We start from the raw sequence: 14,202 nt of genomic DNA on the forward strand, positions 1-14,202 counted from the left end.
AGAATGTTAGAAAGCAAGCCGAAATATCTCAGTTGGGAGAGCGGTAGACTGAAGATCTAAAGGTCCCTGGTTCAATCCCGGGTTTCGGCATGTGTGTGAGGGGAAACAAAACCTCGGATTTTAATCAAATTGATGAGTGACTTTAGATGAATAATCGGATATTGTCTGTAATTTACATTTTCTTTAGTAAATGTAGTAAAGAATGTACAAGTGAAACAAAGAATCTTACAAAGCAAGCCGAAATAGCTCAGTTGGGAGAGCGTTAGACTGAAGATCTAAAGGTCCCTGGTTCAATCCCGGCTTTCGGCATGTGTGTGAGGGGAAACGAAACCTCGTATTTTAATCAAATTGATGAGTGATTTTAGATGAATAATCGGATATTGTCTGTAATTTACATTTTCTTAAGTAAATGTAGTAAAGAATGTACAAGTGAAACAAAGAATCTTACAAAGCAAGCCGAAATAGCTCAGTTGGGAGAGCGTTAGACTGAAGATCTAAAGGTCCCTGGTTTAATCCCGGGTTTCGGCATGTGTGTGAGGGGAAACAAAACCTCGTATTTTAATCAAATTGATGAGTGATTTTAGATGAATAATCGGATATTGTCTGTAATTTACATTTTCTTAAGTAAATGTAGTAAAGAATGTACAAGTGAAACAAAGAATCTTAGAAAGCAAGCCGAAATAGCTCAGTTGGGAGAGCGTTAGACTGAAGATCTAAAGGTCCCTGGTTCAATCCCGGCTTTCGGCATGTGTGTGAGGGGAAACGAAACCTCGTATTTTAATCAAATTGATGAGTGATTTTAGATGAATAATCGGATATTGTCTGTAATTTACATTTTCTTAAGTAAATGTAGTAAAGAATGTACAAGTGAAACAAAGAATGTTAGAAAGCAAGCCGAAATAGCTCAGTTGGGAGAGCGTTAGACTGAAGATCTAAAGGTCCCTGGTTCAATCCCGGGTTTCGGCATGTGTGTGAGGGGAAACGAAACCTCGTATTTTAATCAAATTGATGAGTGATTTTAGATGAATAATCGGATATTGTCTGTAATTTACATTTTCTTAAGTAAATGTAGTAAAGAATGTACAAGTGAAACAAAGAATGTTAGAAAGCAAGCCGAAATAGCTCAGTTGGGAGAGCGTTAGACTGAAGATCTAAAGGTCCCTGGTTCAATCCCGTGTTTCGGCATGTGTGTGAGGGGAAACGAAACCTCGTATTTTAATCAAATTGATGAGTGATTTTAGATGAATAATCGGATATTGTCTGTAATTTACATTTTCTTAAGTAAATGTAGTAAAGAATGTACAAGTGAAACAAAGAATCTTAGAAAGCAAGCCGAAATAGCTCAGTTGGGAGAGCGTTAGACTGAAGATCTAAAGGTCCCTGGTTCAATCCCGCGTTTCGACATGTGTGTGAGGGGAAACGAAACCTAGTATTTTAATCAAATTGATGAGTGATTTTAGATGAATAATCGGATATTGTCTGTAATTTACATTTTCTTAAGTAAATGTAGTAAAGAATGTACAAGTGAAACAAAGAATCTTAGAAAGCAAGCCGAAATAGCTCAGTTGGGAGAGCGTTAGACTGAAGATCTAAAGGTCCCTGGTTCAATCCCGGGTTTCGGCATGTGTGTGAGGGGAAACGAAACCTCGTATTTTAATCAAATTGATGAGTGATTTTAGATGAATAATCGGATATTGTCTGTAATTTACATTTTCTTAAGTAAATGTAGTAAAGAATGTACAAGTGAAACAAAGAATGTTAGAAAGCAAGCCGAAATAGCTCAGTTGGGAGAGCGTTAGACTGAAGATCTAAAGGTCCCTGGTTCAATCCCGTGTTTCGGCATGTGTGTGAGGGGAAACGAAACCTCGTATTTTAATCAAATTGATGAGTGATTTTAGATGAATAATCGGATATTGTCTGTAATTTACATTTTCTTAAGTAAATGTAGTAAAGAATGTACAAGTGAAACAAAGAATCTTAGAAAGCAAGCCGAAATAGCTCAGTTGGGAGAGCGTTAGACTGAAGATCTAAAGGTCCCTGGTTCAATCCCGCGTTTCGACATGTGTGTGAGGGGAAACGAAACCTAGTATTTTAATCAAATTGATGAGTGATTTTAGATGAATAATCGGATATTGTCTGTAATTTACATTTTCTTAAGTAAATGTAGTAAAGAATGTACAAGTGAAACAAAGAATCTTAGAAAGCAAGCCGAAATAGCTCAGTTGGGAGAGCGTTAGACTGAAGATCTAAAGGTCCCTGGTTCAATCCCGCGTTTCGACATGTGTGTGAGGGGAAACGAAACCTAGTATTTTAATCAAATTGATGAGTGATTTTAGATGAATAATCGGATATTGTCTGTAATTTACATTTTCTTAAGTAAATGTAGTAAAGAATGTACAAGTGAAACAAAGAAACTTAGAAAGCAAGCCGAAATAGTTCAGTTGGGAGAGCGTTAGACTGAAGATCTAAAGATCCCTGGTTCAATCCCGGCTTTCGGCATGTGTGTGAGGGGAAACAGATCCTCGTTTTTTAATCAAATTGATGAGTGATTTTAGATGAATAATCGGATATTGTCTGTAATTTAAATTTTCTTAAGTAAATGTAGTAAAGAATGTACAAGTGAAACAAAGAATCTTAGAAAGCAAGCCGAAATAGCTCAGTTGGGAGAGCGTTAGACTGAAGATCTAAAGGCCCCTGGTTCAATCCCGGGTTTCGGCATGTGTGTGAGGGGAAACGAAACCTCGTATTTTAATCAAATTGATGAGTGATTTTAGATGAATAATCGGATATTGTCTGTAATTTACATTTTCTTAAGTAAATGTAGTAAAGAATGTACAAGTGAAACAAAGAAACTTAGAAAGCAAGCCGAAATAGTTCAGTTTGGAGAGCGTTAGACTGAAGATCTAAAGGTCCCTGGTTCAATCCCGGGTTTCGGCATGTGTGTGAGGGGAAACAGATCCTCGTTTTTTAATCAAATTGATGAGTGATTTTAGATGAATAATCGGATATTGTCTGTAATTTACATTTTCTTAAGTAAATGTAGTAAAGAATGTACAAGTGAAACAAAGAATGTTAGAAAGCAAGCCGAAATAGCTCAGTTGGGAGAGCGTTAGACTGAAGATCTAAAGGTCCCTGGTTCAATCCCGGGTTTCGGCATGTGTGTGAGGGGAAACGAAACCTCTTTTTTTAATCAAATTGATGAGTGATTTTAGATGAATAATCGGATATTGTCTGTAATTTACATTTTCTTAAGTAAATGTAGTAAAGAATGTACAAGTGAAACAAAGAAACTTAGAAAGATAGCCGAAATAGTTCAGTTTCGAGAGCGTTAGACTGAAGATCTAAAGATCCCTGGTTCAATCCCGGGTTTCGGCATGTGTGTGAGGGGAAACAAAACCTCGTATTTTAATCAAATTGATGAGTGATTTTAGATGAGTAATCGGATATTGTCTGTAATTTACATTTTCTTAAGTAAATGTAGTAAAGAATGTACAAGTGAAACAAAGAATCTTATAAAGCAAGCCGAAATAGCTCAGTTGGGAGAGCGTTAGACTGAAGATCTAAAGGTCCCTGGTTCAATCCTGGGTTTCAGCATGTGTGTGAGGGGAAACGAAACCTCTTTTTTTAATCAAATTGATGAGTGATTTTAGATGAATAATCGGATATTGTCTGTAATTTACATTTTCTTAAGTAAATGTAGTAAAGAATGTACAAGTGAAACAAATAATCTTAGAAAGCAAGCCGAAATAGCTCAGTTGGGAGAGCGTTAGACTGAAGATCTAAAGGTCCCTGGTTCAATCCCGGGTTTCGGCATGTGTGTGAGGGGAAACGAAACCTCGTATTTTAATCAAATTGATGAGTGATTTTAGATGAATAATCGGATATTGTCTGTAATTTACATTTTCTTAAGTAAATGTAGTAAAGAATGTACAAGTGAAACAAAGAATGTTAGAAAGCAAGCCGAAATAGCTCAGTTGGGAGAGCGTTAGACTGAAGATCTAAAGGTCCCTGGTTCAATCCCGGGTTTCGGCATGTGTGTGAGGGGAAACGAAACCTCGTATTTTAATCAAATTGATGATTGATTTTAGATGAATAATCGGATATTGTCTGTAATTTACATTTTCTTAAGTAAATGTAGTAAAGAATGTACAAGTGAAACAAAGAATCCTAGAAAGCAAGCCGAAATAGCTCAGTTGGGAGAGCGTTAGACTGAAGATCTAAAGGTCCCTGGTTCAATCCCGGGTTTCGGCATGTGTGTGAGGGGAAACGAAACCTCGTATTTTAATCAAATTGATGATTGATTTTAGATGAATAATCGGATATTGTCTGTAATTTACATTTTCTTAAGTAAATGTAGTAAAGAATGTACAAGTGAAACAAAGAATCCTAGAAAGCAAGCCGAAATAGCTCAGTTGGGAGAGCGTAAGACTGAAGATCTAAAGGTCCCTGGTTCAATCCCGGGTTTCGGCATGTGTGTGAGGGGAAACAAAACATCGTATTTTAATCAAATTGATGAGTGATTTTAGATGAATAATCGGATATTGTCTGTAATTTACATTTTCTTAAGTAAATGTAGTAAAGAATGTACAAGTGAAACAAAGAATCCTAGAAAGCAAGCCGAAATAGCTCAGTTGGGAGAGCGTAAGACTGAAGATCTAAAGGTCCCTGGTTCAATCCCGGGTTTCGGCATGTGTGTGAGGGGAAACAAAACATCGTATTTTAATCAAATTGATGAGTGATTTTAGATGAATAATCGGATATTGTCTGTAATTTACATTTTCTTAAGTAAATGTAGTAAAGAATGTACAAGTGAAACAAATAATCTTAGAAAGCAAGCCGAAATAGTCAGTTGGGAGAGCGTTAGACTGAAGATCTAAAGGTCCCTGGTTCAATCCCGGGTTTCGGCATGTGTGTGAGGGGAAACGAAACCTCTTTTTTTAATCAAATTGATGAGTGATTTTAGATGAATAATCGGATATTGTCTGTAATTTACATTTTCTTAAGTAAATGTAGTAAAGAATGTACAAGTGAAACAAATAATCCTAGAAAGCCAGCCGAAATAGCTCAGTTGGGAGAGCGTAAGACTGAAGATCTAAAGGTCCCTGGTTCAATCCCGGGTTTCGGCATGTGTGTGAGGGGAAACGAAACCTCGTATTTTACTCAAATTGATGAGTGATTTTAGATGAATAATCGGATATTGTCTGTAATTTACATTTTCTTAAGTAAATGTAGTAAAGAATGTACAAGTGAAACAAAGAATCTCAGAAAGCAAGCCGAAATAGCTCAGTTGGGAGAGCGTTCGACTGAAGATCTAAAGGTCCCTGGTTCAATCCCGGGTTTCGGCATGTATGTGAGGGGAAACAAAACCTCGTTTTTTAATCTAATTGATGAGTGATTTTAGATGAATAAATAGATATTGTCTGTAATTTATATTTTCTTAAGTAAATGTAGTAAAGAATGTACAAGTGAAACAAAGAATCTTAGAAAGCAAGCCGAAATAGCTCAGTTGGGAGAGCGTTAGACTGAAGATCTAAAGGTCCCTGGTTCAATCCCGGGTTTCAGCATGTGTGTGAGGGGAAACAAAACCTCGTATTTTAATCTAATTGATGAGTGATTTTAGATGAATAATCGGATATTGTCTATAATTTATATTTTCTTAAGTAAATGTAGTAAAGAATGTACAAGTGAAACAAAGAATGTTAGAAAGCAAGCCGAAATAGCTCAGTTGGGAGAGCGTTAGACTGAAGATCTAAAGGTCCCTGGTTCAATCCCGGGTTTCGGCATGTGTGTGAGGGGAAACAAAACCTCGTTTTTTAATCAAATTGATGAGTGATTTTAGATGAATAATCAGATATTGTCTGCAATTTATATTTTCTTAAGTAAATGTAGTAAAGAATGTACAAGTGAAACAAAGAATGTTAGAAAGCAAGCCGAAATAGCTCAGTTGGGAGAGCGTTAGACTGAAGATCTAAAGGTCCCTGGTTCAATCCCGGGTTTCGGCATGTGTGTGAGGGGAAACAAAACCTCGTATTTTAATCCAATTGATGAGTGATTTTAGATGAATAATCGGATATTGTCTGTAATTTACATTTTCTTAAGTAAATGTAGTAAAGAATGTACAAGTGAAACAAAGAATCTTAGAAAGCAAGCCGAAATAGCTCAGTTGGGAGAGCGTTAGACTGAAGATCTAAAGGTCCCTGGTTCAATCCCGGGTTTCGGCATGTGTGTGAGGGGAAACAAAACCTCGTATTTTAATCCAATTGATGAGTGATTTTAGATGAATAATCGGATATTGTCTGTAATTTACATTTTCTTAAGTAAATATAGTAAAGAATGTACAAGTGAAACAAAGAATCTTAGAAAGGTAGCCGAAATAGCTAAGTTGGGAGAGCGTTAGACTGAAGATCTAAAGGTCCCTGGTTCAATCCCGGGTTTCGGCATGTGTGTGAGGGGAAACGAAACCTCGTATTTTAATCAAATTGATGAGTGATTTTAGATGAATAATCGGATATTGTCTGTAATTTACATTTTATTAAGTAAATGTAGTAAAGAATGTACAAGTGAAACAAAGAATCTTAGAAAGCAAGCCGAAATAGCTCAGTTGGGAGAGCGTTAGACTGAAGATCTAAAGGTCCCTGGTTCAATCCCGGGTTTCGGCATGTGTGTGAGGGGAAACAAAACCTCGTATTTTAATCAAATTGATGAGTGATTTTAGATGAATAATCGGATATTGTCTGTAATTTACATTTTCTTAAGTAAATGTAGTAAAGAATGTACAAGTGAAACAAAGAATCTTAGAAAGCAAGCCGAAATAGCTCAGTTGGGAGAGCGTTAGACTGAAGATCTAAAGGTCCCTGGTTCAATCCCGGGTTTCGGCATGTGTGTGAGGGGAAACAAAACCTCGTATTTTAATCAAATTGATGAGTGATTTTAGATGAATAATCGGATATTGTCTGTAATTTACATTTTATTAAGTAAATGTAGTAAAGAATGTACAAGTGAAACAAAGAATCTTAGAAAGGTAGCCGAAATAGCTCAGTTGGGAGAGCGTTAGACTGAAGATCTAAAGGTCCCTGGTTCAATCCCGGGTTTCGGCATGTGTGTGAGGGGAAACAAAACCTCGTATTTTAATCAAATTGATGAGTGATTTTAGATGAATAATCGGATATTGTCTGTAATTTACATTTTCTTAAGTAAATGTAGTAAAGAATGTACAAGTGAAACAAAGAATCTTAGAAAGGTAGCCGAAATAGCTCAGTTGGGAGAGCGTTAGACTGAAGATCTAAAGGTCCCTGGTTCAATCCCGGGTTTCGGCATGTGTGTGAGGGGAAACGAAACCTCGTATTTTAATCAAATTGATGAGTGATTTTAGATGAATAATCGGATATTGTCTGTAATTTACATTTTCTTAAGTAAATGTAGTAAAGAATGTACAAGTGAAACAAAGAATCTTAGAAAGCAAGCCGAAATAGCTAAGTTGGGAGAGCGTTAGACTGAAGATCTAAAGGTCCCTGGTTCAATCCCGGGTTTCGGCATGTGTGTGAGGGGAAACAAAACCTCGTATTTTAATCAAATTGATGAGTGATTTTAGATGAATAATCGGATATTGTCTGTAATTTACATTTTCTTAAGTAAATGTAGTAAAGAATGTACAAGTGAAACAAAGAATCTTAGAAAGGTAGCCGAAATAGCTCAGTTGGGAGAGCGTTAGACTGAAGATCTAAAGGTCCCTGGTTCAATCCCGGGTTTCGGCATGTGTGTGAGGGGAAACGAAACCTCGTATTTTAATCAAATTGATGAGTGATTTTAGATGAATAATCGGATATTGTCTGTAATTTACATTTTCTTAAGTAAATGTAGTAAAGAATGTACAAGTGAAACAAAGAATCTTAGAAAGCAAGCCGAAATAGCTCAGTTGGGAGAGCGTTAGACTGAAGATCTAAAGGTCCCTGGTTCAATCCCGGGTTTCGGCATGTGTGTGAGGGGAAACGAAACCTCGTATTTTAATCAAATTGATGAGTGATTTTAGATGAATAATCGGATATTGTCTGTAATTTACATTTTCTTAAGTAAATGTAGTAAAGAATGTACAAGTGAAACAAAGAATCTTAGAAAGGTAGCCGAAATAGCTCAGTTGGGAGAGCGTTAGACTGAAGATCTAAAGGTCCCTGGTTCAATCCCGGGTTTCGGCATGTGTGTGAGGGGAAACGAAACCTCGTATTTTAATCAAATTGATGAGTGATTTTAGATGAATAATCGGATATTGTCTGTAATTTACATTTTATTAAGTAAATGTAGTAAAGAATGTACAAGTGAAACAAAGAATCTTAGAAAGCAAGCCGAAATAGCTCAGTTGGGAGAGCGTTAGACTGAAGATCTAAAGGTCCCTGGTTCAATCCCGGGTTTCGGCATGTGTGTGAGGGGAAACGAAACCTCGTATTTTAATCAAATTGATGAGTGATTTTAGATGAATAATCGGATATTGTCTGTAATTTACATTTTCTTAAGTAAATGTAGTAAAGAATGTACAAGTGAAACAAAGAATCTTAGAAAGGTAGCCGAAATAGCTAAGTTGGGAGAGCGTTAGACTGAAGATCTAAAGGTCCCTGGTTCAATCCCGGGTTTCGGCATGTGTGTGAGGGGAAACGAAACCTCGTATTTTAATCAAATTGATGAGTGATTTTAGATGAATAATCGGATATTGTCTGTAATTTACATTTTATTAAGTAAATGTAGTAAAGAATGTACAAGTGAAACAAAGAATGTTAGAAAGGTAGCCGAAATAGCTAAGTTGGGAGAGCGTTAGACTGAAGATCTAAAGGTCCCTGGTTCAATCCCGGGTTTCGGCATGTGTGTGAGGGGAAACGAAACCTCGTATTTTAATCAAATTGATGAGTGATTTTAGATGAATAATCGGATATTGTCTGTAATTTACATTTTCTTAAGTAAATGTAGTAAAGAATGTACAAGTGAAACAAAGAATCTTAGAAAGGTAGCCGAAATAGCTAAGTTGGGAGAGCGTTAGACTGAAGATCTAAAGGTCCCTGGTTCAATCCCGGGTTTCGGCATGTGTGTGAGGGGAAACGAAACCTCGTATTTTAATCAAATTGATGAGTGATTTTAGATGAATAATCGGATATTGTCTGTAATTTACATTTTCTTAAGTAAATGTAGTAAAGAATGTACAAGTGAAACAAAGAATCTTAGAAAGGTAGCCGAAATAGCTAAGTTGGGAGAGCGTTAGACTGAAGATCTAAAGGTCCCTGGTTCAATCCCGGGTTTCGGCATGTGTGTGAGGGGAAACGAAACCTCGTATTTTAATCAAATTGATGAGTGATTTTAGATGAATAATCGGATATTGTCTGTAATTTACATTTTATTAAGTAAATGTAGTAAAGAATGTACAAGTGAAACAAAGAATCTTAGAAAGGTAGCCGAAATAGCTCAGTTGGGAGAGCGTTAGACTGAAGATCTAAAGGTCCCTGGTTCAATCCCGGGTTTCGGCATGTGTGTGAGGGGAAACGAAACCTCGTATTTTAATCAAATTGATGAGTGATTTTAGGTGAATAATCGGATATTGATTGTAATTTACATTTTCTTAAGTAAATGTAGTAAAGAATGTACAAGTGAAACAAAGAATCTTAGAAAGCAAGCCGAAATAGCTCAGTTGGGAGAGCGTTAGACTGAAGATCTAAAGGTCCCTGGTTCAATCCCGGGTTTCGGCATGTGTGTGAGGGGAAACAAAACCTCGTATTTTAATCAAATTGATGAGTGATTTTAGATGAATAATCGGATATTGTCTGTAATTTACATTTTCTTAAGTAAATGTAGTAAAGAATGTACAAGTGAAACAAAGAATCTTAGAAAGGTAGCCGAAATAGCTAAGTTGGGAGAGCGTTAGACTGAAGATCTAAAGGTCCCTGGTTCAATCCCGGGTTTCGGCATGTGTGTGAGGGGAAACAAAACCTCGTATTTTAATCAAATTGATGAGTGATTTTAGATGAATAATCGGATATTGTCTGTAATTTACATTTTCTTAAGTAAATGTAGTAAAGAATGTACAAGTGAAACAAAGAATCTTAGAAAGCAAGCCGAAATAGCTAAGTTGGGAGAGCGTTAGACTGAAGATCTAAAGGTCCCTGGTTCAATCCCGGGTTTCGGCATGTGTGTGAGGGGAAACAAAACCTCGTATTTTAATCAAATTGATGAGTGATTTTAGATGAATAATCGGATATTGTCTGTAATTTACATTTTCTTAAGTAAATGTAGTAAAGAATGTACAAGTGAAACAAAGAATCTTAGAAAGCAAGCCGAAATAGCTCAGTTGGGAGAGCGTTAGACTGAAGATCTAAAGGTCCCTGGTTCAATCCCGGGTTTCGGCATGTGTGTGAGGGGAAACAGATCCTCGTTTTTTAATCAAATTGATGAGTGATTTTAGATGAATAATCGGATATTGTCTGTAATTTACATTTTCTTAAGTAAATGTAGTAAAGAATGTACAAGTGAAACAAAGAATCTTAGAAAGCAAGCCGAAATAGCTCAGTTGGGAGAGCGTTAGACTGAAGATCTAAAGGTCCCTGGTTCAATCCCGGGTTTCGGCATGTGTGTGAGGGGAAACAAAACCTCGTATTTTAATCAAATTGATGAGTGATTTTAGATGAATAATCGGATATTGTCTGTAATTTACATTTTCTTAAGTAAATGTAGTAAAGAATGTACAAGTGAAACAAAGAATCTTAGAAAGCAAGCCGAAATAGCTCAGTTGGGAGAGCGTTAGACTGAAGATCTAAAGGTCCCTGGTTCAATCCCGGGTTTCGGCATGTGTGTGAGGGGAAACAGATCCTCGTTTTTTAATCAAATTGATGAGTGATTTTAGATGAATAATCGGATATTGTCTGTAATTTACATTTTCTTAAGTAAATGTAGTAAAGAATGTACAAGTGAAACAAAGAATCTTAGAAAGCAAGCCGAAATAGCTCAGTTGGGAGAGCGTTAGACTGAAGATCTAAAGGTCCCTGGTTCAATCCCGGGTTTCGGCATGTGTGTGAGGGGAAACAAAACCTCGTATTTTAATCAAATTGATGAGTGATTTTAGATGAATAATCGGATATTGTCTGTAATTTACATTTTCTTAAGTAAATGTAGTAAAGAATGTACAAGTGAAACAAAGAATCTTAGAAAGCAAGCCGAAATAGCTCAGTTGGGAGAGCGTTAGACTGAAGATCTAAAGGTCCCTGGTTCAATCCCGGGTTTCGGCATGTGTGTGAGGGAAAAAATCCTCGTATTTTAATCAAATTGATGAGTGATTTTAGATGAATAATCGGATATTGTCTGTAATTTACATTTTCTTAAGTAAATGTAGTAAAGAGTGTACAAGTGAAACAAAGAATCTTAGAAAGGTAGCCGAAATAGCTAAGTTGGGAGAGCGTTAGACTGAAGATCTAAAGGTCCCTGGTTCAATCCCGGGTTTCGGCATGTGTGTGAGGGGAAACGAAACCTCGTATTTTAATCAAATTGATGAGTGATTTTAGATGAATAATCGGATATTGTCTGTAATTTACATTTTATTAAGTAAATGTAGTAAAGAATGTACAAGTAAAACAAAGAATGTTAGAAAGCAAGCCGACATAGCTCAGTTGGGAGAGCGTTAGACTGAAGATCTAAAGGTCCCTGGTTCAATCCCGGGTTTCGGCATGTGTGTGAGGGGAAACAAAACCTCGTATTTTAATCAAATTGATGAGTGATTTTAGATGAATAATCAGATATTGTCTGTAATTTATATTTTCTTAAGTAAATGTAGTAAAGAATGTACAAGTGAAACAAAGAACGTTAGAAAGCAAGCCGAAATAGCTCAGTTGGGAGAGCGTTAGACTGAAGATCTAAAGGTCCCTGGTTCAATCCCGGGTTTCGGCATGTGTGTGAGGGGAAACAAAACCTCGTATTTTCATCTAATTGATGAGTGATTTTAGATGAATAATCGGATATTGTCTGTAATTTATATTTTCTTAAGTAAATGTAGTAAAGAATGTACAAGTGAAACAAAGAATGTTAGAAAGCAAGCCGAAATAGCTCAGTTGGGAGAGCGTTAGACTGAAGATCTAAAGGTCCCTGGTTCAATCCCGGGTTTCGGCATGTGTGTGAGGGGAAACAAAACCTCGTATTTTAATCAAATTGATGAGTGATTTTAGATGAATAATCGGATATTGTCTGTAATTTACATTTTCTTAAGTAAATGTAGTAAAGAATGTACAAGTGAAACAAAGAATCTTAGAAAGCAAGCCGAAATAGCGCAGTTGGGAGAGCGTTAGACTGAAGATCTAAAGGTCCCTGGTTCAATCCCGGGTTTCGGCATGTGTGTGAGGGGAAACAAAACCTCGTATTTTAATCAAATTGATGAGTGATTTTAGATGAATAATCGGATATTGTCTGTAATTTACATTTTCTTAAGTAAATGTAGTAAAGAATGTACAAGTGAAACAAAGAATGTTAGAAAGCAAGCCGAAATAGCTCAGTTGGGAGAGCGTTAGACTGAAGATCTAAAGGTCCCTGGTTCAATCCCGGGTTTCGGCATGTGTGTGAGGGGAAACAAAACCTCGTATTTTAATCAAATTGATGAGTGATTTTAGATGAATAATCGGATATTGTCTGTAATTTACATTTTCTTAAGTAAATGTAGTAAAGAATGTACAAGTGAAACAAAGAATGTTAGAAAGCAAGCCGAAATAGCTCAGTTGGGAGAGCGTTAGACTGAAGATCTAAAGGTCCCTGGTTCAATCCCGGGTTTCGGCATGTGTGTGAGGGGAAACAAAACCTCGTATTTTAATCAAATTGATGAGTGATTTTAGATGAATAATCGGATATTGTCTGTAATTTACATTTTCTTAAGTAAATGTAGTAAAGAATGTACAAGTGAAACAAAGAATGTTAGAAAGCAAGCCGAAATAGCTCAGTTGGGAGAGCGTTAGACTGAAGATCTAAAGGTCCCTGGTTCAATCCCGGGTTTCGACATGTGTGTGAGGGGAAAAAATCCTCGTTTTTTAATCAAATTGATGAGTGATTTTAGATGAATAATCGGATATTGTCTGTAATTTACATTTTCTTAAGTAAATGTAGTAAAGAATGTACAAGTGAAACAAAGAATGTTAGAAAGCAAGCCGAAATAGCTCAGTTGGGAGAGCGTTAGACTGAAGATCTAAAAGTCCCTGGTTCAATCACGGGCTTCGGCATGTGTGTGAGGGGAAACGAAACCTAGTATTTTAATCAAATTGATGAGTGATTTTAGATGAATAATCGGATATTGTCTGTAATTTACATTTTCTTAAGTAAATGTAGTAAAGAATGTACAAGTGAAACAAAGAATCTTAGAAAGCAAGCCGAAATAGCTCAGTTGGGAGAGCGTTAGACTGAAGATCTAAAGGTCCCTGGTTCAATCCCGGGTTTCGACATGTGTGTGAGGGGAAAAAATCCTCGTTTTTTAATCAAATTGATGAGTGATTTTAGATGAATAATCGGATATTGTCTGTAATTTACATTTTATTAAGTAAATGTAGTAAAGAATGTACAAGTGAAACAAAGAATGTTAGAAAGCAAGCCGAAATAGCTCAGTTGGGAGAGCGTTAGACTGAAGATCTAAAAGTCCCTGGTTCAATCACGGGCTTCGGCATGTGTGTGAGGGGAAACGAAACCTAGTATTTTAATCAAATTGATGAGTGATTTTAGATGAATAATCGGATATTGTCTGTAATTTACATTTTATTAAGTAAATGTAGTAAAGAATGTACAAGTGAAACAAAGAATCTTAGAAAGCAGGCCGAAATAGCTCAGTTGGAAGAGCGTTAGACTGAAGATCTAAAGGTCCCTGGTTAAATCCCGGGTTTCGGCATGTGTGTGAGGGGAAACGAAACCTCGTATTTTAATCAAATTGATGAGTGATTTTAGATGAATAATCGGATATTGTCTGTAATTTACATTTTCTTAAGTAAATGTAGTAAAGAATGTACAAGTGAAACAAAGAATCTTAGAAAGCAAGCCGAAATAGCTCAGTTGGGAGCGCGTTAGACTGAAGATCTAAAAGTCCCTGGTTCAATCCCGGGTTTCGACATGTGTGTGAGGGGAAACGAAACCTCGTATTTTAATCAAATTGATGAGTGATTTTAGATGAATAATCGGATATTGTCTGTAATTTACATTTTCTTAAGTAAA

General features: G+C 36.4%; 65 non-coding genes across 65 annotated transcripts; all 65 read left to right on the top strand.

Moving 5' to 3' along the window:
* Positions 1-17: 17 nt before the first annotated feature.
* Positions 18-90, top strand: Trnaf-gaa (transfer RNA phenylalanine (anticodon GAA)). Its single transcript has one exon. It is a non-coding gene; the product is annotated as a tRNA-Phe (tRNA).
* Positions 91-236: 146 nt separating this feature from the next.
* On the top strand, positions 237-309 carry Trnaf-gaa (transfer RNA phenylalanine (anticodon GAA)). Its single transcript has one exon. It is a non-coding gene; the product is annotated as a tRNA-Phe (tRNA).
* Positions 310-455: 146 nt separating this feature from the next.
* On the top strand, positions 456-528 carry Trnaf-gaa (transfer RNA phenylalanine (anticodon GAA)). The gene has a single exon. It is a non-coding gene; the product is annotated as a tRNA-Phe (tRNA).
* A 146-nt stretch (positions 529-674) lies between these two features.
* Positions 675-747, top strand: Trnaf-gaa (transfer RNA phenylalanine (anticodon GAA)). Its single transcript has one exon. It is a non-coding gene; the product is annotated as a tRNA-Phe (tRNA).
* Positions 748-893: 146 nt separating this feature from the next.
* Positions 894-966, top strand: Trnaf-gaa (transfer RNA phenylalanine (anticodon GAA)). Its single transcript has one exon. It is a non-coding gene; the product is annotated as a tRNA-Phe (tRNA).
* A 146-nt stretch (positions 967-1,112) lies between these two features.
* Positions 1,113-1,185, top strand: Trnaf-gaa (transfer RNA phenylalanine (anticodon GAA)). Its single transcript has one exon. It is a non-coding gene; the product is annotated as a tRNA-Phe (tRNA).
* Positions 1,186-1,331: 146 nt separating this feature from the next.
* Trnaf-gaa (transfer RNA phenylalanine (anticodon GAA)) lies at positions 1,332-1,404 on the top strand. The gene has a single exon. It is a non-coding gene; the product is annotated as a tRNA-Phe (tRNA).
* Positions 1,405-1,550: 146 nt separating this feature from the next.
* On the top strand, positions 1,551-1,623 carry Trnaf-gaa (transfer RNA phenylalanine (anticodon GAA)). Its single transcript has one exon. It is a non-coding gene; the product is annotated as a tRNA-Phe (tRNA).
* Positions 1,624-1,769: 146 nt separating this feature from the next.
* On the top strand, positions 1,770-1,842 carry Trnaf-gaa (transfer RNA phenylalanine (anticodon GAA)). The gene has a single exon. It is a non-coding gene; the product is annotated as a tRNA-Phe (tRNA).
* A 146-nt stretch (positions 1,843-1,988) lies between these two features.
* Trnaf-gaa (transfer RNA phenylalanine (anticodon GAA)) lies at positions 1,989-2,061 on the top strand. The gene has a single exon. It is a non-coding gene; the product is annotated as a tRNA-Phe (tRNA).
* A 146-nt stretch (positions 2,062-2,207) lies between these two features.
* On the top strand, positions 2,208-2,280 carry Trnaf-gaa (transfer RNA phenylalanine (anticodon GAA)). Its single transcript has one exon. It is a non-coding gene; the product is annotated as a tRNA-Phe (tRNA).
* A 146-nt stretch (positions 2,281-2,426) lies between these two features.
* On the top strand, positions 2,427-2,499 carry Trnaf-gaa (transfer RNA phenylalanine (anticodon GAA)). The gene has a single exon. It is a non-coding gene; the product is annotated as a tRNA-Phe (tRNA).
* A 146-nt stretch (positions 2,500-2,645) lies between these two features.
* Trnaf-gaa (transfer RNA phenylalanine (anticodon GAA)) lies at positions 2,646-2,718 on the top strand. Its single transcript has one exon. It is a non-coding gene; the product is annotated as a tRNA-Phe (tRNA).
* A 146-nt stretch (positions 2,719-2,864) lies between these two features.
* Trnaf-gaa (transfer RNA phenylalanine (anticodon GAA)) lies at positions 2,865-2,937 on the top strand. The gene has a single exon. It is a non-coding gene; the product is annotated as a tRNA-Phe (tRNA).
* A 146-nt stretch (positions 2,938-3,083) lies between these two features.
* On the top strand, positions 3,084-3,156 carry Trnaf-gaa (transfer RNA phenylalanine (anticodon GAA)). The gene has a single exon. It is a non-coding gene; the product is annotated as a tRNA-Phe (tRNA).
* A 146-nt stretch (positions 3,157-3,302) lies between these two features.
* Trnaf-gaa (transfer RNA phenylalanine (anticodon GAA)) lies at positions 3,303-3,375 on the top strand. The gene has a single exon. It is a non-coding gene; the product is annotated as a tRNA-Phe (tRNA).
* Positions 3,376-3,521: 146 nt separating this feature from the next.
* On the top strand, positions 3,522-3,594 carry Trnaf-gaa (transfer RNA phenylalanine (anticodon GAA)). Its single transcript has one exon. It is a non-coding gene; the product is annotated as a tRNA-Phe (tRNA).
* Positions 3,595-3,740: 146 nt separating this feature from the next.
* Positions 3,741-3,813, top strand: Trnaf-gaa (transfer RNA phenylalanine (anticodon GAA)). Its single transcript has one exon. It is a non-coding gene; the product is annotated as a tRNA-Phe (tRNA).
* Positions 3,814-3,959: 146 nt separating this feature from the next.
* On the top strand, positions 3,960-4,032 carry Trnaf-gaa (transfer RNA phenylalanine (anticodon GAA)). Its single transcript has one exon. It is a non-coding gene; the product is annotated as a tRNA-Phe (tRNA).
* A 146-nt stretch (positions 4,033-4,178) lies between these two features.
* On the top strand, positions 4,179-4,251 carry Trnaf-gaa (transfer RNA phenylalanine (anticodon GAA)). The gene has a single exon. It is a non-coding gene; the product is annotated as a tRNA-Phe (tRNA).
* A 146-nt stretch (positions 4,252-4,397) lies between these two features.
* On the top strand, positions 4,398-4,470 carry Trnaf-gaa (transfer RNA phenylalanine (anticodon GAA)). Its single transcript has one exon. It is a non-coding gene; the product is annotated as a tRNA-Phe (tRNA).
* A 146-nt stretch (positions 4,471-4,616) lies between these two features.
* Trnaf-gaa (transfer RNA phenylalanine (anticodon GAA)) lies at positions 4,617-4,689 on the top strand. Its single transcript has one exon. It is a non-coding gene; the product is annotated as a tRNA-Phe (tRNA).
* Positions 4,690-4,835: 146 nt separating this feature from the next.
* Positions 4,836-4,907, top strand: Trnaf-gaa (transfer RNA phenylalanine (anticodon GAA)). Its single transcript has one exon. It is a non-coding gene; the product is annotated as a tRNA-Phe (tRNA).
* Positions 4,908-5,053: 146 nt separating this feature from the next.
* Positions 5,054-5,126, top strand: Trnaf-gaa (transfer RNA phenylalanine (anticodon GAA)). The gene has a single exon. It is a non-coding gene; the product is annotated as a tRNA-Phe (tRNA).
* A 146-nt stretch (positions 5,127-5,272) lies between these two features.
* Trnaf-gaa (transfer RNA phenylalanine (anticodon GAA)) lies at positions 5,273-5,345 on the top strand. The gene has a single exon. It is a non-coding gene; the product is annotated as a tRNA-Phe (tRNA).
* Positions 5,346-5,491: 146 nt separating this feature from the next.
* Trnaf-gaa (transfer RNA phenylalanine (anticodon GAA)) lies at positions 5,492-5,564 on the top strand. Its single transcript has one exon. It is a non-coding gene; the product is annotated as a tRNA-Phe (tRNA).
* Positions 5,565-5,710: 146 nt separating this feature from the next.
* Trnaf-gaa (transfer RNA phenylalanine (anticodon GAA)) lies at positions 5,711-5,783 on the top strand. Its single transcript has one exon. It is a non-coding gene; the product is annotated as a tRNA-Phe (tRNA).
* A 146-nt stretch (positions 5,784-5,929) lies between these two features.
* Positions 5,930-6,002, top strand: Trnaf-gaa (transfer RNA phenylalanine (anticodon GAA)). The gene has a single exon. It is a non-coding gene; the product is annotated as a tRNA-Phe (tRNA).
* Positions 6,003-6,148: 146 nt separating this feature from the next.
* Trnaf-gaa (transfer RNA phenylalanine (anticodon GAA)) lies at positions 6,149-6,221 on the top strand. The gene has a single exon. It is a non-coding gene; the product is annotated as a tRNA-Phe (tRNA).
* A 146-nt stretch (positions 6,222-6,367) lies between these two features.
* Positions 6,368-6,440, top strand: Trnaf-gaa (transfer RNA phenylalanine (anticodon GAA)). The gene has a single exon. It is a non-coding gene; the product is annotated as a tRNA-Phe (tRNA).
* A 146-nt stretch (positions 6,441-6,586) lies between these two features.
* Trnaf-gaa (transfer RNA phenylalanine (anticodon GAA)) lies at positions 6,587-6,659 on the top strand. Its single transcript has one exon. It is a non-coding gene; the product is annotated as a tRNA-Phe (tRNA).
* Positions 6,660-6,805: 146 nt separating this feature from the next.
* Trnaf-gaa (transfer RNA phenylalanine (anticodon GAA)) lies at positions 6,806-6,878 on the top strand. Its single transcript has one exon. It is a non-coding gene; the product is annotated as a tRNA-Phe (tRNA).
* A 146-nt stretch (positions 6,879-7,024) lies between these two features.
* On the top strand, positions 7,025-7,097 carry Trnaf-gaa (transfer RNA phenylalanine (anticodon GAA)). Its single transcript has one exon. It is a non-coding gene; the product is annotated as a tRNA-Phe (tRNA).
* A 146-nt stretch (positions 7,098-7,243) lies between these two features.
* On the top strand, positions 7,244-7,316 carry Trnaf-gaa (transfer RNA phenylalanine (anticodon GAA)). Its single transcript has one exon. It is a non-coding gene; the product is annotated as a tRNA-Phe (tRNA).
* Positions 7,317-7,462: 146 nt separating this feature from the next.
* Positions 7,463-7,535, top strand: Trnaf-gaa (transfer RNA phenylalanine (anticodon GAA)). The gene has a single exon. It is a non-coding gene; the product is annotated as a tRNA-Phe (tRNA).
* Positions 7,536-7,681: 146 nt separating this feature from the next.
* Positions 7,682-7,754, top strand: Trnaf-gaa (transfer RNA phenylalanine (anticodon GAA)). The gene has a single exon. It is a non-coding gene; the product is annotated as a tRNA-Phe (tRNA).
* Positions 7,755-7,900: 146 nt separating this feature from the next.
* On the top strand, positions 7,901-7,973 carry Trnaf-gaa (transfer RNA phenylalanine (anticodon GAA)). The gene has a single exon. It is a non-coding gene; the product is annotated as a tRNA-Phe (tRNA).
* Positions 7,974-8,119: 146 nt separating this feature from the next.
* Positions 8,120-8,192, top strand: Trnaf-gaa (transfer RNA phenylalanine (anticodon GAA)). The gene has a single exon. It is a non-coding gene; the product is annotated as a tRNA-Phe (tRNA).
* A 146-nt stretch (positions 8,193-8,338) lies between these two features.
* Positions 8,339-8,411, top strand: Trnaf-gaa (transfer RNA phenylalanine (anticodon GAA)). Its single transcript has one exon. It is a non-coding gene; the product is annotated as a tRNA-Phe (tRNA).
* Positions 8,412-8,557: 146 nt separating this feature from the next.
* Positions 8,558-8,630, top strand: Trnaf-gaa (transfer RNA phenylalanine (anticodon GAA)). Its single transcript has one exon. It is a non-coding gene; the product is annotated as a tRNA-Phe (tRNA).
* A 146-nt stretch (positions 8,631-8,776) lies between these two features.
* Trnaf-gaa (transfer RNA phenylalanine (anticodon GAA)) lies at positions 8,777-8,849 on the top strand. The gene has a single exon. It is a non-coding gene; the product is annotated as a tRNA-Phe (tRNA).
* A 146-nt stretch (positions 8,850-8,995) lies between these two features.
* Trnaf-gaa (transfer RNA phenylalanine (anticodon GAA)) lies at positions 8,996-9,068 on the top strand. The gene has a single exon. It is a non-coding gene; the product is annotated as a tRNA-Phe (tRNA).
* A 146-nt stretch (positions 9,069-9,214) lies between these two features.
* On the top strand, positions 9,215-9,287 carry Trnaf-gaa (transfer RNA phenylalanine (anticodon GAA)). Its single transcript has one exon. It is a non-coding gene; the product is annotated as a tRNA-Phe (tRNA).
* Positions 9,288-9,433: 146 nt separating this feature from the next.
* Trnaf-gaa (transfer RNA phenylalanine (anticodon GAA)) lies at positions 9,434-9,506 on the top strand. The gene has a single exon. It is a non-coding gene; the product is annotated as a tRNA-Phe (tRNA).
* Positions 9,507-9,652: 146 nt separating this feature from the next.
* On the top strand, positions 9,653-9,725 carry Trnaf-gaa (transfer RNA phenylalanine (anticodon GAA)). The gene has a single exon. It is a non-coding gene; the product is annotated as a tRNA-Phe (tRNA).
* A 146-nt stretch (positions 9,726-9,871) lies between these two features.
* On the top strand, positions 9,872-9,944 carry Trnaf-gaa (transfer RNA phenylalanine (anticodon GAA)). Its single transcript has one exon. It is a non-coding gene; the product is annotated as a tRNA-Phe (tRNA).
* Positions 9,945-10,090: 146 nt separating this feature from the next.
* Positions 10,091-10,163, top strand: Trnaf-gaa (transfer RNA phenylalanine (anticodon GAA)). The gene has a single exon. It is a non-coding gene; the product is annotated as a tRNA-Phe (tRNA).
* Positions 10,164-10,309: 146 nt separating this feature from the next.
* On the top strand, positions 10,310-10,382 carry Trnaf-gaa (transfer RNA phenylalanine (anticodon GAA)). Its single transcript has one exon. It is a non-coding gene; the product is annotated as a tRNA-Phe (tRNA).
* Positions 10,383-10,528: 146 nt separating this feature from the next.
* Positions 10,529-10,601, top strand: Trnaf-gaa (transfer RNA phenylalanine (anticodon GAA)). The gene has a single exon. It is a non-coding gene; the product is annotated as a tRNA-Phe (tRNA).
* A 146-nt stretch (positions 10,602-10,747) lies between these two features.
* On the top strand, positions 10,748-10,820 carry Trnaf-gaa (transfer RNA phenylalanine (anticodon GAA)). The gene has a single exon. It is a non-coding gene; the product is annotated as a tRNA-Phe (tRNA).
* Positions 10,821-10,966: 146 nt separating this feature from the next.
* Trnaf-gaa (transfer RNA phenylalanine (anticodon GAA)) lies at positions 10,967-11,039 on the top strand. The gene has a single exon. It is a non-coding gene; the product is annotated as a tRNA-Phe (tRNA).
* A 146-nt stretch (positions 11,040-11,185) lies between these two features.
* Trnaf-gaa (transfer RNA phenylalanine (anticodon GAA)) lies at positions 11,186-11,258 on the top strand. The gene has a single exon. It is a non-coding gene; the product is annotated as a tRNA-Phe (tRNA).
* A 144-nt stretch (positions 11,259-11,402) lies between these two features.
* Trnaf-gaa (transfer RNA phenylalanine (anticodon GAA)) lies at positions 11,403-11,475 on the top strand. Its single transcript has one exon. It is a non-coding gene; the product is annotated as a tRNA-Phe (tRNA).
* A 146-nt stretch (positions 11,476-11,621) lies between these two features.
* Trnaf-gaa (transfer RNA phenylalanine (anticodon GAA)) lies at positions 11,622-11,694 on the top strand. The gene has a single exon. It is a non-coding gene; the product is annotated as a tRNA-Phe (tRNA).
* A 146-nt stretch (positions 11,695-11,840) lies between these two features.
* Positions 11,841-11,913, top strand: Trnaf-gaa (transfer RNA phenylalanine (anticodon GAA)). Its single transcript has one exon. It is a non-coding gene; the product is annotated as a tRNA-Phe (tRNA).
* Positions 11,914-12,059: 146 nt separating this feature from the next.
* Trnaf-gaa (transfer RNA phenylalanine (anticodon GAA)) lies at positions 12,060-12,132 on the top strand. Its single transcript has one exon. It is a non-coding gene; the product is annotated as a tRNA-Phe (tRNA).
* A 146-nt stretch (positions 12,133-12,278) lies between these two features.
* Trnaf-gaa (transfer RNA phenylalanine (anticodon GAA)) lies at positions 12,279-12,351 on the top strand. Its single transcript has one exon. It is a non-coding gene; the product is annotated as a tRNA-Phe (tRNA).
* A 146-nt stretch (positions 12,352-12,497) lies between these two features.
* On the top strand, positions 12,498-12,570 carry Trnaf-gaa (transfer RNA phenylalanine (anticodon GAA)). Its single transcript has one exon. It is a non-coding gene; the product is annotated as a tRNA-Phe (tRNA).
* Positions 12,571-12,716: 146 nt separating this feature from the next.
* Trnaf-gaa (transfer RNA phenylalanine (anticodon GAA)) lies at positions 12,717-12,789 on the top strand. The gene has a single exon. It is a non-coding gene; the product is annotated as a tRNA-Phe (tRNA).
* Positions 12,790-12,935: 146 nt separating this feature from the next.
* On the top strand, positions 12,936-13,008 carry Trnaf-gaa (transfer RNA phenylalanine (anticodon GAA)). Its single transcript has one exon. It is a non-coding gene; the product is annotated as a tRNA-Phe (tRNA).
* Positions 13,009-13,153: 145 nt separating this feature from the next.
* Trnaf-gaa (transfer RNA phenylalanine (anticodon GAA)) lies at positions 13,154-13,226 on the top strand. The gene has a single exon. It is a non-coding gene; the product is annotated as a tRNA-Phe (tRNA).
* A 146-nt stretch (positions 13,227-13,372) lies between these two features.
* Positions 13,373-13,445, top strand: Trnaf-gaa (transfer RNA phenylalanine (anticodon GAA)). Its single transcript has one exon. It is a non-coding gene; the product is annotated as a tRNA-Phe (tRNA).
* A 145-nt stretch (positions 13,446-13,590) lies between these two features.
* Trnaf-gaa (transfer RNA phenylalanine (anticodon GAA)) lies at positions 13,591-13,663 on the top strand. Its single transcript has one exon. It is a non-coding gene; the product is annotated as a tRNA-Phe (tRNA).
* A 146-nt stretch (positions 13,664-13,809) lies between these two features.
* Positions 13,810-13,882, top strand: Trnaf-gaa (transfer RNA phenylalanine (anticodon GAA)). Its single transcript has one exon. It is a non-coding gene; the product is annotated as a tRNA-Phe (tRNA).
* A 146-nt stretch (positions 13,883-14,028) lies between these two features.
* On the top strand, positions 14,029-14,101 carry Trnaf-gaa (transfer RNA phenylalanine (anticodon GAA)). The gene has a single exon. It is a non-coding gene; the product is annotated as a tRNA-Phe (tRNA).
* Positions 14,102-14,202: the final 101 nt, after the last annotated feature.

Source organism: Euprymna scolopes, chromosome 28, assembly GCF_053919585.1.
Source record: "Euprymna scolopes isolate OS-2025 chromosome 28, ASM5391958v1, whole genome shotgun sequence".
NCBI lineage: Eukaryota > Metazoa > Mollusca > Cephalopoda > Sepiida > Sepiolidae > Euprymna > Euprymna scolopes.